The following is a 13,992-nucleotide window of genomic DNA, read 5'->3' as shown; positions in this document are numbered from 1 at the left end:
TAACCTATTGAGCTTATCAAGTCCCAGGCAAATGTGGTTGTCAGGAGCCAGCCCAATCCACAATGTGTTAGGCTAGACTATTCTGATCCTAGCCACTGAATCCCATTAGATATTCCTGGGCAACTTTCACTGTAATATCAGTGGCACCAAATATTCACAGCTCCCGTTGAATACTGTGAGAAAGGGAGCAAGCCTTCCATTAGTGGAGATGTAATCCTTTGTTTTTGACATTCCAGCTGGTAGCAATGGAAAAAAGATTAAGATATTTGAAAAGCAAGGATTATGACCTCACATAGGGAATAAGCAGTAGCAACTAATGCTATGAGCCTCATTCCGCTCATGAAGCAACAGAAAAGAAGAAAAGTTTGGTATTTTGCAAAGTACTCTGTGAGGTATTTTCAACACTACAGCTACTAAGGTAAAGGTAAAAAGGTAAAGGACCCTTGGACGGTTAAGTCCAGTCAAAGGTGACTATGGGGTTGCGGCGCTCATCTCGCTTTCAGGCTGAGGGAGCCGGCGTTTGTCTACAGTTTTCTAGGTCATGTGGCCAGCTTGACTAAACCGTTTCTGGCACAATGGAATACTGTGACGGAAACCAGAATGCACGGAAACACCATTTACCTTCCCACCACAGCAGTACCTAATTATCTAATGCACTGGTGTGCTTTTGAACTGATAGGTTGGCAGGAGCTGGGACAGAGCAACAGGAGCTCACTCCATCATGGGGATTCGAACTGCCGACCTTCCGATCGGCAAGCCCAAGAGGCTCAGTGGTTTAGACTACAGCGCCATATATTTCATGAAATAGCAGGGAAGCTGAAACAGGAATTGTGATGGGCTCTATAGGGCATGTTCAGATGTGGGAAATATTGTGTTAGTTTTCTTGAACAGGGTGTGCCTGAGTGCAAGGTCCGATCAGGATTTGTTTTCAGTATATGAAATATAGAAAGCTACCTTGTACTGAGTCAGTCCATTGGTCCATCTTGCACTATATTATCTGCCATGACTCACCAGGGTTTCAGACAATGCCAGCACTACCTAGAGATGCCAAGGATTGAACCTGCAACCTTCCACCTGCAAGGCAGATGCTTTTCCACTGAGATATGGCCCCTCCCTGAGCACAGTTCACTGTGTTTCTACATTGCAAATACACTCATTTTCTCCCCAGCTTTCTCCATTTTAGCAACCTGATTTGGAGGTTTAGTGCAGGCTTCCTCAAACTCGGCCCTCCAGATGTTTTGAGACTACAGTTCCCATCATCCCTGACCACTGGTTATGCTAGCTAGGAATCATGGGAGTTGTAGGCCCAAAACATCTGGAGGGCTGAGTTTGAGGAAGCCTGGTCTAGTGGGTGGGGAATTGCTCAAAGAACTACCAGCAGATCCTCATCGACCTTGTTCACACCTGATCTAAAATCTTAGGTTCACAGTAAATATATTGTGCCAAAAGCCTTGTTCTAACCCACCCTGAAGTAGCACTTGTAGTGTTTGCCACCCACAATGTATACAAATTAAACTGATGCTTGTATCTCAGACTGCCGTGCCGTTTCCCATAATTTTACTTTTTCATAAACAGTCAGAAGCATAAACTATAGTATACTACTGCTTTCATACTGATGCTTTCATCTGAGAAAAAATGATGGAATAAGCTGCCACCTAGAGTTTGAGAACCAGCTTGATATTATGGCTATATTTTACTTATTGCTCAGAGATAGTACTTGTGGTTAGACAGCATTGTTCTGAAGCACGACTCGAGAGGGGTACGACGCAGATGCCAATTACAAACAAGACTGAGGGCATGACACCCTAATGGATGGCATCTTTGCTGTATGGTGAGATTTATATATTCCACATCACTGCAACAGACGCAATAACAATGGTAGCTTTCAATATTTATGCAACACAGGAGCTGTTCATCAGGACTAGGTGCATAATTTGTTGTGTCGGCCGTACCGCTTTAGGATATAAGGGGCAGATCACATATTTGACTTCTCAGGGCACCGCAATTTAAGAAGGATATTGACAAGCTGCAACATATGCAGAGAAGGGCGAACAAGATGAGAAAGGTTCTGGGAGCAAAGACTTATGAGGAATGGTTGAGAGAGCTGGGTATTTTTAGCCTGGAAGAGAGGAGATTGAGAGGAAATACAATTGCCATCTTCAAATATCTAAAGGGCTGTCACATGGAAGATGGAGCAACCTTGTTTTCTCCTGCCCTGGAGGGCAGGTCCCGAACCAATAGATTTGAATTACAAGAAAGGAGATTCCGACTAAACATCAGGAAGAGCTTTCTGCCCATAAAGGCTATTTGACAGTGGAACAGACTCCACTGAGAGGTTGTGGTGTCTCCTTCCTTGGAGCTTTAAAAGCAGGGTGGACATCTTTCATGGATGCTTTGTTGAGATTCCTGCATTGCAGGGAGTTGGACTAGATGACCCTTGGAGTCCCTTCCAATGCTAAAATTCTATGATTCTATGACTTACAAAACTAGCATGTCTTGAAAAGGACTCAGCCTAAATGTGCTACATTTCTATATGGAATTTTGCCTTCAAAGGGGACATTAAAATGTACACACACATTTAGTACCTGAAGTGGTACACTCCAAGATAAATCTTACTAAAACTTTTGCATTAAAATGCTGATGAATTCTTAAGAGGACCTTTTAAAAAAATTCTCAAGGTAATATTGAAATGTAGAGAACTGAATTCAAGATTGGAAAAATGGACAGAAAGTGAAACTAACTTATTCACCATTCCCTAGCTATAAGTTCTTCATCTTCTGGGTCAGATCAAAAGTCCATCAAGTCCAACATCCTGTTTTCCCCAGTGGTCAACCAGACACTTTTGGGAAACCTGCAAGCTGGGAATGAAGAAAAAGATCTCTCCCACTGTTGCTCGTCAAAGATACACTGCCTCTGAAATCAGATGTTGCATATGGCCATCAAAATGAATAGCTGGGAATTTGTCTAATCTCTTTGGAAATCACCTAAACTATCAGCCAGCAGTGTGTGGCAACAAATTCCATGAATTCATTATGCATTATGTGAATAAGTACTTTCTAGTGAAGTGTATGGAATTCTGGGATGCTCTCTACATTACATTTTTAAAAAAGAGAATACCAGCACAGTTTTTAACATGATATGAGCTTGAGTTTACAAATCTGTAAATCGAAAATGAAATTCAACAAGTCTGTACAGGCACCTTTGACATTCATCTATTTATTGGGAAATTGAAAAATATTCCTTATTTTGTACCATTAAAAGTATGTTTCTCCTTTACGCTATTGCCTCAGCAGCAATTGTTGAGCAATATGTGCCACCTCACAAAGTCTCTGGCAACTAGAAATGTCACTTACATTGGCTGCATTGAAATGTTGCTGGACTTATTTAAAATCATTTATATACCTTTTCAGGTTTCAAAAATATCTACATGCTGTGTTTCCATCTAATTTATATTGTTAATGCTGCTGCTGTTATTAGCATGATTTTATTTTGCGAACCGTCCTGAGACCCCTGGGTATAGGGCGGTATATAAATTCAATAAATAAAATAATAATATAGCAGAAAGCTAGCCAAATGCAGTTTTTGAGTATCCAGAATATTGTTCAAAATGTTGCCTTGCTGAAATATCCAGTTTTTTCACCAACTCCACCAGCCCTGTTCAGCCTACAATTCCCAATGGGTTTTTGCATATGCAAGCAACATGCCTTATTGAATGAAAGCATTTCCCTTCATTTAACTTTTTTAAACTTGCTGCTTGCATGCAATTATCACATGAAATGCAATAAACTGACCAGCAGAGGGATTTATAGTTCTATTGAAGCTCAAGAACTGAATAAGCTTTGAATGCTCTGTTCTATTTAACCATATAATAGCACTCGAAACAGTCATGGCTCCCCCCAAGGAATTATGGGAGCAGTAGTTTGTTAAAGGTGGTGACAGCTTTTAGGAGGCCTCTATTTCCCTTCCAGAACTACATTTTCCAGAGAGTTTTCACAATCAATTCCACTTTACGGGGAACTCTGGGAATTGAAGCTCTTTAAGGGGAATAAGGGTCTTCTAGCAAATCTCACTACCCTTAACAAACTACACTTCCCAGGATGCTTTGGGGAAGCCACGTTTGTTTAAAGTGGTAAGATAGCACTTTAAATATATGATGTGCATGCCGGCACAGCACCCTCTGGAGCAGGGGTAGGCAACCTAAGGCCCGGGGACCAGATGCAGCCCAATCGCTTTCTCAATCCGGCCCGCGGATGGTCCGGGAATCAGCGTACAGTGGTGCCCCGCAAGACGAATGCCTCGCAAGACGAAAAACTCGCTAGACGAAAGGGTTTTCCATTTTTCGAGCTGCTTCGCAAGACGAATTTCCCTATGGGCTTGCTTTGCAAGACGAAAAAAATTCTGGGTTTGAATTTCTGTGTGGTGGGTGGCTGGGGGAACAGTTGGGGGGGTTGCAAGAATCTGGAAGCTTGTGTGTTTTTTTCTGCATTTTTATGATTTTCTGTGACCATTGGGCCACTCTGCTGTTTTTTTAAAAAAAAATCTGGATTTGAATTTCTGTGTGCTGGGTGGCTGGGGGAACAGTTGGGGAGGGGTTTGCAAGAATCTGGAAGCTTGCGTGTGTTTTTTCTGCATTTTTATGATTTTCTGTGACCATTGGGCCACTCTGCTGTTTTTTTTAAAAAATTCTGGATTTAAATTTCTGTGTGCTGGGTGACTGGGGGAACAGTTGGGGAGGGGTTTGCAACAGTTGGGGAGGGGCTGGGGGAGCTTTTCAGGTGATGCTTCGAGGTGACTGATTGCACCACCATCACCCTGCGGGAATTCTGGAAGGACCACTTCCGACATTGTCACCTGCTTGAAGATGATCACCACGGCCTGGAACGGGATTAGCCAGAGAAATTTGAATTGCGCTTGGCGCAGCCTGTGGCCGGACTGTGTGGCACCAAGTGACTCTGATGCACCAGAGTCAACAGTGGTGCAGGACATTGTTGCCTTGGGGAGGACCATGGGCCTGGAGGTCACAGAGGAGGACATCAGCGAGCTGGTGGAGGAGCACGACCACGAGCTGACCACCGTGGAGCTGGTCGAACTGCAGGCAGAGGCTGCGCAGGAGCAGGCCTCGCTGGAAGAGGAGGAAGCAACTGAGGAATGGCTGTCCTCCAAAGAACTGAGGGACATTTGCCTGAAGTGGAAGGATGTGCAGGCTTTTGCACAGCGGCACCACCCTGACAAGCACGTGGCACATGACCTTGCGAACACTTTTGATACGAGGGTCATGTCGCCTTTCAGGGAGGTGCTGAAAAGGCGGATGAAGCAGCAGACCATGGACAGGTTCTTCAGCAAGAAGCAAAGAGTGGAAGAGGAACCTTCTTCGAGTTGTCCCCGAGTCTTAGAAAATGTACTGTACACTTTGTTGATTTTTAAATGTTTTTCTGTCATGTTTAGAAACTTAATTTATTGTTCCTTAATTTTTTGAAATGCTCTTTACAGTATGTGTGACTTTAAAGAGCACTTAATAAACTCTTGTTGTACCAAATTTGGCTTTGTTTGGACTTTTTTTGACCATAGGAACACATTAATTGATTTTCAATGCATTCCTATGGGAAACCGTGCTTCGCAAGACGAAAAATTCGCTAGACGAAAAAACTCGCGGAACGAATTAATTTCGTCTTGCGAGGCACCACTGTATTTTTACATGAGTAGAATGTGTACTTCTATTTAAAATGCATCTCTGGGTTATTTGTGGGGCATAGGAATTCATTCATATTTTTTTTCAAAATATAGTCCGGCCCACCACAAAGTCTGAGGGACGGTGGACTAGCCCACGACTGAAAAAGGTTGCTGACCCCTGCTCTAGAGCATTTTGTAGAACTATGGCCCAACCTATGGATCTTTTATGTCATATACCCCCCCCCCCCCAGGTTTAACTGCTAAGGAAGCCTTACCACTCTGATAATTGCAGAATTTTTCTAAGGAGGCCAACACCTCCTCACTTTCAAAGGCTGTTTCATGTGGATATCCTGGTGATAGCTGGCCTTTTTCAACATGGTCTTTTTATGTTTTTATACTAATGGGGTTTTATCAGTCAAAAATTATTTTTTGCCTTACCTATATGTTAAGAAAGGTGGAGTGGTACGTTTATTAAATAATGACAGAATGTCCCAGTTTATGGTGCCTGATCCCATTTTATATAAATTTAAGTAATAATAATAGTAATAATAATAATAATAATTTATTTATACCTCACCCATCTGGCTGGGTTTCCCCAGCCACTCTGGACGGCTCCCAACAGAATATTAAAAACACAATAAAACATCAAACATTAAAAACTTCCCTAGTAACAATAAATAATAATAATTTATCTGGGTGACCTTTTTAGGTTTTATAGGGGTCATCAATCTCCATGCCACTGCCTTAAAAAAAAAGAATGCTTCCTACTCAAGTAGCTGTCTAGATATCAAGTCAGAAGCTGCCTTATATCAAAGTTAGACTACTGCAAACAAGTGTCGTTTACTCTACTGGTGGCAGAAGCAACCTGGCCTCGATGCAGGTTAGGCTGAGCATCTATCTGGTCAGCTAAACTCACACCCAAATCCACACTTTCAACTTTGTTGATCACTTGAGCACAACTTGAATGGTAAACTTCTGATTGAAGGTGTAAAAAAAACCAGTTAATAATGGGTGAATCTAATCATGGCTGCATACACACCATAAATTAACCCCCCACCAAGAATCCCAGGAACTGCAGTTTATCTTTAACAAATCTACCTTTAACAAACTATGGTTCCCAGAGCTCTTTTTTGAGAGAGGTGTGTGCTTTAAAAGTATGGTGTTATATAATGTATAATATAACACATATATTATGTATACTAATGTATGGTGTACGCCACATGAAATGGTTATGGATGATGTGCAAATATAATGGCGAGGCCAGGTCCCCAGGCTGCAGAGAACAATGGAAGAGGGAGGGTTTCCCCCCCTTCTGAGGTCTGAGCATGGTTAGATATATGACACAGGAAAACCAAGCATGGCATGATAACAGATTCTAAGGCTTGATCAGATGCTACCAGACCAACAACGGAAAAATCAAAACAGTTCTACATGCAGAAACTAGGGGGCCCACCTGGAGCAAAACAAGCTGCTCACTTGCTACCTGACAGTTTCTGTCTGAAGATGCCATCGATCGAACCAATGACTTGCAAAGCAATAGGCTCGGTCGTGGAGCAATTCTCCTGCTTTCTTTTTCTTTTTTTCTGCAGCCCTTCTGTCCCATAGGTTTAAGTACAGCACTAAAAAACCCCAACAAAATTCCTACTCCATTCTTCAGATATTCTTAAATAATGCTACTGACAATTTAATATGGGTTACAAGAGCTGAACAGCTATCAGTTTCTCTGCTAGTTGATATAACCCTTTGTAAGGGAAGAAGCCCATTGGGATGAGCTCATGAATTCAGAAATGTGATCGGCTGCAAAGGGCTGATCTCTAAAAATTTATAATCTGTTCTTCCATCTCTCCACAAATAATTGAGATGGGTCTCAAAATAGCACAGAAAACAGACTTGGGGGAACTGCTTGGCACAAAAGGTTAGTGCCACATGGTATATAATGTCCCTCTTCTTGGTATCAGCCAATGCATGGGGAAATTCTCTGAAAACCAAACACCACTGGTATCATACACATGGCCCCTATCCAGGAAGGGGCCCAGGAGACTTCTGGGGAGAATGTGGCCTTGGAGGCTCCTGTTTTGTAGTGGCAATCAATGTCCTCTGGCAGATCTGTTTTGGGATGATGCTATTACCGAGAGAAGCCTCATTAGCTGCTATGCCATGGCTAAAGACCCCAGCCTGTCCTTTTAACCCATAGTTTTATGGGTGCTAATCTGGTAGCACCTTCTAAGGTCTAGATTAGGTTGATACTTACAGCAGCACGTTTGTCATACAGCACTGAAAACAATGTTTCGGGACTGAATATCTGTCATGAGCCTTGAGATGCCATTGGGCTTGGGCTGGGGTTGGCAGGCTGTGAAGGAAGATGAGGAAGAAGGAGAAGATTGAATCAGGTGGTTTGTATGGCTCCGGAAATGGAAACCCAGATAAAAAAAGACAATGGAGAAACTCCCCTACGGGAAAAGTTCCCAACATTTGGAGAGGTGGTGCCATGGGGGGGGGTGCGTGGAGGTGGCAGTGGGGGTGGAGGCTAGGCACCCACAGCAAAAGTCTGGTGGGTGACTGGGTCCCTGGAGATGGTGGCAGTGATAGGGTCTGATATGCAAACAGCAACCCTGATTGGCTGGCCTTCACGAATGCATGGAAGAACTGTACACACATAGGTCCCTTTCACATTGATGCTAATTGTGTGGTTGTCAAGAAGCATGGTGAGCATGTACAATAGCCGACAGCCGCATCGGATGTTCAGCTTCTGAAAAATGTTCAAAAACTGGAACACTTACTTCTGGGTTTTTGGAGTTTGAGAACCAAAGTGTTTGAGAACCAAGGCGTTTGAGAACCAAGGCACCAGTGTAATGAACATAAAGGTCAGCATATAGTTTCCTTTTCACATTTTCTAATTGCTTTAAAATGGTTAGTTCTTGGATGTTTTAATGAAATGCAAGCTGACATTGGATGGGCTATGCCCAAAAAGATGACCTATAAATAATAATAGTATTTATTATAAATATAGTGGATTATTCTATTTTACCTAATTATTTAATTCAAATTTTATGCCTGGCTGTGCCCCTGAAGACTCTCTTCACTCCATCAGTCTTTATTCATTAACTCTCTCATTTCTTGTTTGTTTGCTAGACCACAGCAGTTTTGTGTGATGTCTTAACTGAAAATACTGCTCCAAAGCCTAATTTGAATTCATAGTTTGCAAACCATTATTATGAAGTTAGAACTAACCATATTTTCCCAGTTGGGATATCATGGCAAACTACAGTGAGTGAGAAAACAGATAATATGTGAGCCTACATAAATGATCCCACGTGCCAGATAGTTTTGGCGTTTATATGTGAATTGAACCAATGAAGCAATATTCAGTCTCTTGTTTTTGCCAAGGAAACTTACATTCAAAGTAGGGAAAACAATGACTGAACATACTCAGCCTAAAATGTACATAGTAATTGTGTTATTTACTTGTTGTTGTCTGTATGACAGATGGTAACTTCATTTGGTGTGGGTTGACTACCTTGAAATAATTTTAGAAATTCATTACCCTACCACCAGCTTCCTTATTTAGTTGTATAGGGGTTTTTTTAAAGAAAGAAAAAACCTGTAGTCACTTCTCAAACTAAAGACTGAAAGTAGGTTCAGCTCCAGAGGAAATAATAAACCAAGGGCTTACACAGGGCTTACACAGAAAGACGAGAGACAATGTGTGTAAGAAGGGAAATTCAGACAGATTATTGTACAAGTTGCAAAGAGAGAAGTGAAGAAGGAAACTGAAACAACAGCTGGTACTAGAAACCTAGAAAAAGCAAAAAAGGAACTATATCAGGAACATAAGTAGGAATACTGTCTTGTATAGGACAAAAGGACCTATGGTGATTCTGCTTTATACAGTTGCAGGAATGGAAATAATAGAATTATTATTATTATTATTATTATTATTATTATTATTATTAGTTTATGAATCACTTTTCACAAATGTCTGAAGGCCATTTATAACCTTACAACAGGAACTAAAAATAGGTTTTTAAATGATAGCAAATTAACACCCAAGGACGTAGGAGCCAGCTCCTAGGGGCTGAGGGGTCTTCACCCCTGATAAAATATTTGAGGGGTCTGGGCCCCCCCAAAGTTGATGGGCATTGCCATTCAAATAGTGTGTGCACACTCTATCATGTGATCAATTATGCAGGGTGGGGCTTACCTGGATTCCCCCAATATCTTATTCAAGTTGGCACCCCTGCCCAAGGGAGTGTCCTAGATTTATTCAACCTTGTTGAAACAAAAGTGACTTCAACATGGGCAAAATGTAGTTTCTAGTTGGTTGAACTGCAACAGGATAGCTATAGTTAAGGCATAGCACTTTGGTCTCGTTCACATGTCATGGTAAGCCAAACTACGGCTTACTACAACCATACATATGTTTGGGCTCCCAGAAGGAAGTTGACAGCCTCTTTGCTCCTTACTTTGCTCCCCATACCTATTTCTCTTTCCTCCCCACTTCCACCTCCAATCTGTAATTGCCACTCCAAGCAATTTGGTTAATCAATCTATTCCCAGTGACTGTGGAGCTGAAGTTTTGCAGGTGATCCCCAGCCTGCCTTGACAGCATGCTGGATTCCTACTAGAAGCCAAACTTGGCTGATCATTCGATTTCTAATGATACAAGCTATGTACAGATTTGGAGTAAGCCCTAATGGATTAAGTGGAGCTGACTTGCTGCCAAGTAATTGCACATAGGATTTGGGTTGCAGATGTGGTAGAAGCATGTTCAGTGCAGGGAATGGAATTGCCATTGTACAGCGCATAACCATGATAGTCACAATCACACCCCTTCACAAGCGTCTAAGTTTATACAATAATCTTATAATTATAGCGTCATAACAATTATGGGATGTGTTGCAGTAACCAACGCAGATCTCCATGTGTTGCCTTTCAGCTTGATCTACTATTTCCTGTGCACATACTTGGGAAATTATTTGGAGTGCTGCAATGTCTTCTTTCAGCCTGGCTTAAATTATGTTTTCTGTTAAGTTCCAGTGTAGCAGAATTTGCACACCGTTCTCTTGAAACTCGTGTTTTCTGTATTCCTAAATGTTTACCTTTGGAGCATACAGTGGGCAAAAAGCTCCCCCTACATGCTGATTGGGCAGTTTGGGGACACTGGAGGAATTCTGCTGCATAAATAGTAATGGGCAGTGCTTTTTTCTGGGAGTACGCATACCCCTAAACATTTTGTGAATCTAAGTTTGGCCTCATTGAGGGGCAGTATTTCAATATAAATAGGAAAATGAGAGTACCCCTAAACATTTTTTTTAGAAAAAAAAGGCACTGGTAATGGGTCTTCAACCCTCTGCAACCCTGGACCATGGCACCACTGTGCTTAACATAGGTAAAGGTAAATGTACCCCTGCCCGTACGGGCCAATCGTGTCCGACTCTAGGGTTGTGCGCCCATCTCACTTAAGAGGCCGGGGGCCAGTGCTGTCCGGAGACACTTCCGGGTCACGTGGCCAGCGTGACGAAGCTGCTCTGGCGAGCCAGCACCAGCGCAGCACACAGAAACGCCGTTTACCTTCCCGCTATAAAGCGGTACCTATTTATCTACTTGCACTTAGAGGTGCTTTCGAACTGCTAGGTGGGCAGGAGCTGGGACCAAAGACGGGAGCTCACCCCGCCACGGGGATTCGAACCGCCGACCATGCGATCGGCAAGCCCTAGGCGCTGAGATTTTACCCACAGCGCCACCCGTGTCCCAAGTGCTTAACATAAGTTACTCCAAATCCATTCAAGGTGAGATACCATTGTCCATTGTCAAGTCTGCTTGTCAGAAAAGTACAAACCAAGTTTCAGCTTTCTCTTTTTATGAAACAAGACAATGCACAGAAGAAACTCATCTATCCCATCCAGGATTGGGAAACTACAGGCCTGGGTCCCCACTGTGGGTCTCGATACACCTCTTTCTGGCCCTTGAGACTCTCCCCAGTTAACTCCCTTCCCTGGCCCTGTTCCACATATTCCTCAAATGTTTTGCCTGGCTGGAATGTGTCCTTCAACTGTGATCATTCCTCTTGCTTGCCTGGATTGAGGATGGAGAGAGGTGTATTTGAGTGTTTAAGAAACTTCCAAATATGTCTGGAATGCAGTCTACTGTACAAAGCTAAAAGTCACATTAGATGCTTTGCCTGCTTTTCTCTCTGGCCACGGCCACAACTGGCATGTGCCCCCTGGCCCTAATCTTTCGGATAGCATTTACCCATTGTTGCAGCTAAGGGTCAAGCTACACATTAGTCACCCTAGATTTGGAGAGATGGTGTAGGAAAAAATAAATATGTTGGTAATAGTTAGCAGCATATTCAAATTAAATGCTTAAGACCAGACACACCTCTTCTTGAGCAAAATGCAGCTGTGTTGCCCCAGCAGAAAAGTTTTTAGCCTTAACCCTTCCTCCCAGACATCATTTTCCTGCCAAAAATCAGCCCCAGAAGTTCCCCTAACAGTGCTATTTGCAGCACTGCTCAACACTTCCTCTTTCAGTTCTAGGTTGCAGCTACTGTCACTGGGAAATCACTTCAAATTCACTTATTCTGCTTCTGCTCTTTATTGCTTTCTTTCCATTAACAGTTTTGTCCTAGGCTGGTACTTAGAAAATGAACTGTGGCTATTGCATTATTATTATTATTTATTAAACTTATTAGTCGCTTGTAACTCAAAAGTTTCCCAAGTGACTTAGACTGAACACAAACACACACACAACAACAGAAAAAAGGGGGATCATATAACACATTAATAACCAGCCCACCCCCATAACAGTAATAGAAAACTTTGGCAGCATGGTAACAACAAACAAATCAATATTCCCATTAACCAGAAGACAGAAATAAAAACTCAACCCTGACACCTACTCCCTATCCCTAAAACCATCACAGTGTGGGCAGGAGGTATTTTGAATCTAGTTTCTGCCCAACCTAAAGTATGTGGCTCTTCCTCTAATCTCTCTTGGTTCAGAATGGCGTGTCAACATAGTTTTAGTAATGCTCCTTTGATGTTGCTTCCATTCCACTAATAGTGTGAACAGCTGAGAATAATTGGCAGAAGACAATTAGTGACAATGAAAACACATTATGGAATGTTTTGAATCAAATACGTCAGCACCAGTTTTGTTTCAATGTCACTGGTTACCAATTCGTTTTGGGGGGCTAGCTTTTAAAGCCCTAAGTGGTCTGAGGACAGAATACTTTAAAAAAGGGTTGGGAGACCTGTGGACTCCAGATGTTGCTGGACTACAACTCCCACTGCGCTGACCATTGGCCACTGGCTGGGTCTGATGGGAGTTGGTATTCAGCAACATCAGGAGGGCTGCAGTCCCCAACTTCAAGGACTCCCCTTCCATAATTGTCTATTCAAACCCTGTTCTGTGTCTCCTCTGGTAGCAGTAAAACCTTGGCTTTATCTGAAAACTGAAGACACCTTGGATGTCTGCTCTGAGCTTGTGACAGACAAGCAGGGTAAACGTAATTTCACCAAGACAAACAAGTGTCACTTTGGATGTGTAGGAATGCAGATATTCATGCTCAATTTGGTGGAAAGAATGCTGCCCATAAAACATCGCTTCATTGCTTGCTTGTGTGGCCTTACATTCTCTAATAAAAAATAAAAAAATCAGTGCTAATGTCTTAAAGGAGCTTCTTGTTTCTTGGGTAACTGTTTTGGCTTAACATCTAATATTTTAACCCAGGTGTGAATGAAGAGAACAATACAGCAGAAACAAACAGCCACAACCATGGCAATTCTGAAACTCTCAAGAGAGATTACAGAAATAGCCTGATGATGAAGGAATACATTTTAAGCTGCAAAGAGGCGACACATTTAATACGCAAAGAGGCGATACAGGGTAGAGAGGGAGGAAGGTGAGCAGAAAATAAGAGAAGGAAAGAACGGAAGAGAACGAAAATACCAAGATCTGTGGATTAGGCAAATGCTGATGCATCAGAAACGGCAGGTGCTGTTTCAGAAACGATGTACAACACTATTTATCCTTGAGGACATTTTGCTAGACCTCACAGTTTTATAGGAACACTGCTTCCTCCACCTGGTGCACCGGGTGGATTAATGGACTACTCAGCCAGGAAGCTTTCTTAGCAATGTAAGTGCAAGGTTAGAAATAAGAGCCCAAGTGGCTATCACCAAGTGCAAACATGGCAACTGAGGAATATGGTGGCCATGTATTCCACTTCACAGAGACCAGCTGTCCTATCCAAGGCCTGATTAAAAATAAAGAACCATAGGAAGGGAGAGCAAGGGCCTTGAAATTGCCCACCAGTGG

General features: G+C 42.5%; 1 long non-coding RNA gene across 2 annotated transcripts in view; it reads right to left on the bottom strand.

The window, feature by feature from the left end:
* Positions 1-13,992, bottom strand: part of LOC144329320 (uncharacterized) — a 42,141-nt gene that overhangs the window by 24,890 nt on the left and 3,259 nt on the right. For both annotated transcript variants that reach the window (XR_013394813.1, XR_013394812.1), the window contains exon 2: positions 7,922-8,020. This is a non-coding gene — a long non-coding RNA (uncharacterized LOC144329320). The remainder of the gene's footprint in view (positions 1-7,921; positions 8,021-13,992) is intronic.

Source organism: Podarcis muralis, chromosome 12 (genome assembly GCF_964188315.1).
Source record: "Podarcis muralis chromosome 12, rPodMur119.hap1.1, whole genome shotgun sequence".
Taxonomy (NCBI): domain Eukaryota; kingdom Metazoa; phylum Chordata; class Lepidosauria; order Squamata; family Lacertidae; genus Podarcis; species Podarcis muralis.
Note: the sequence above shows the minus strand (reverse complement) of the source record. Positions and strands in the feature narration are given on the sequence as shown.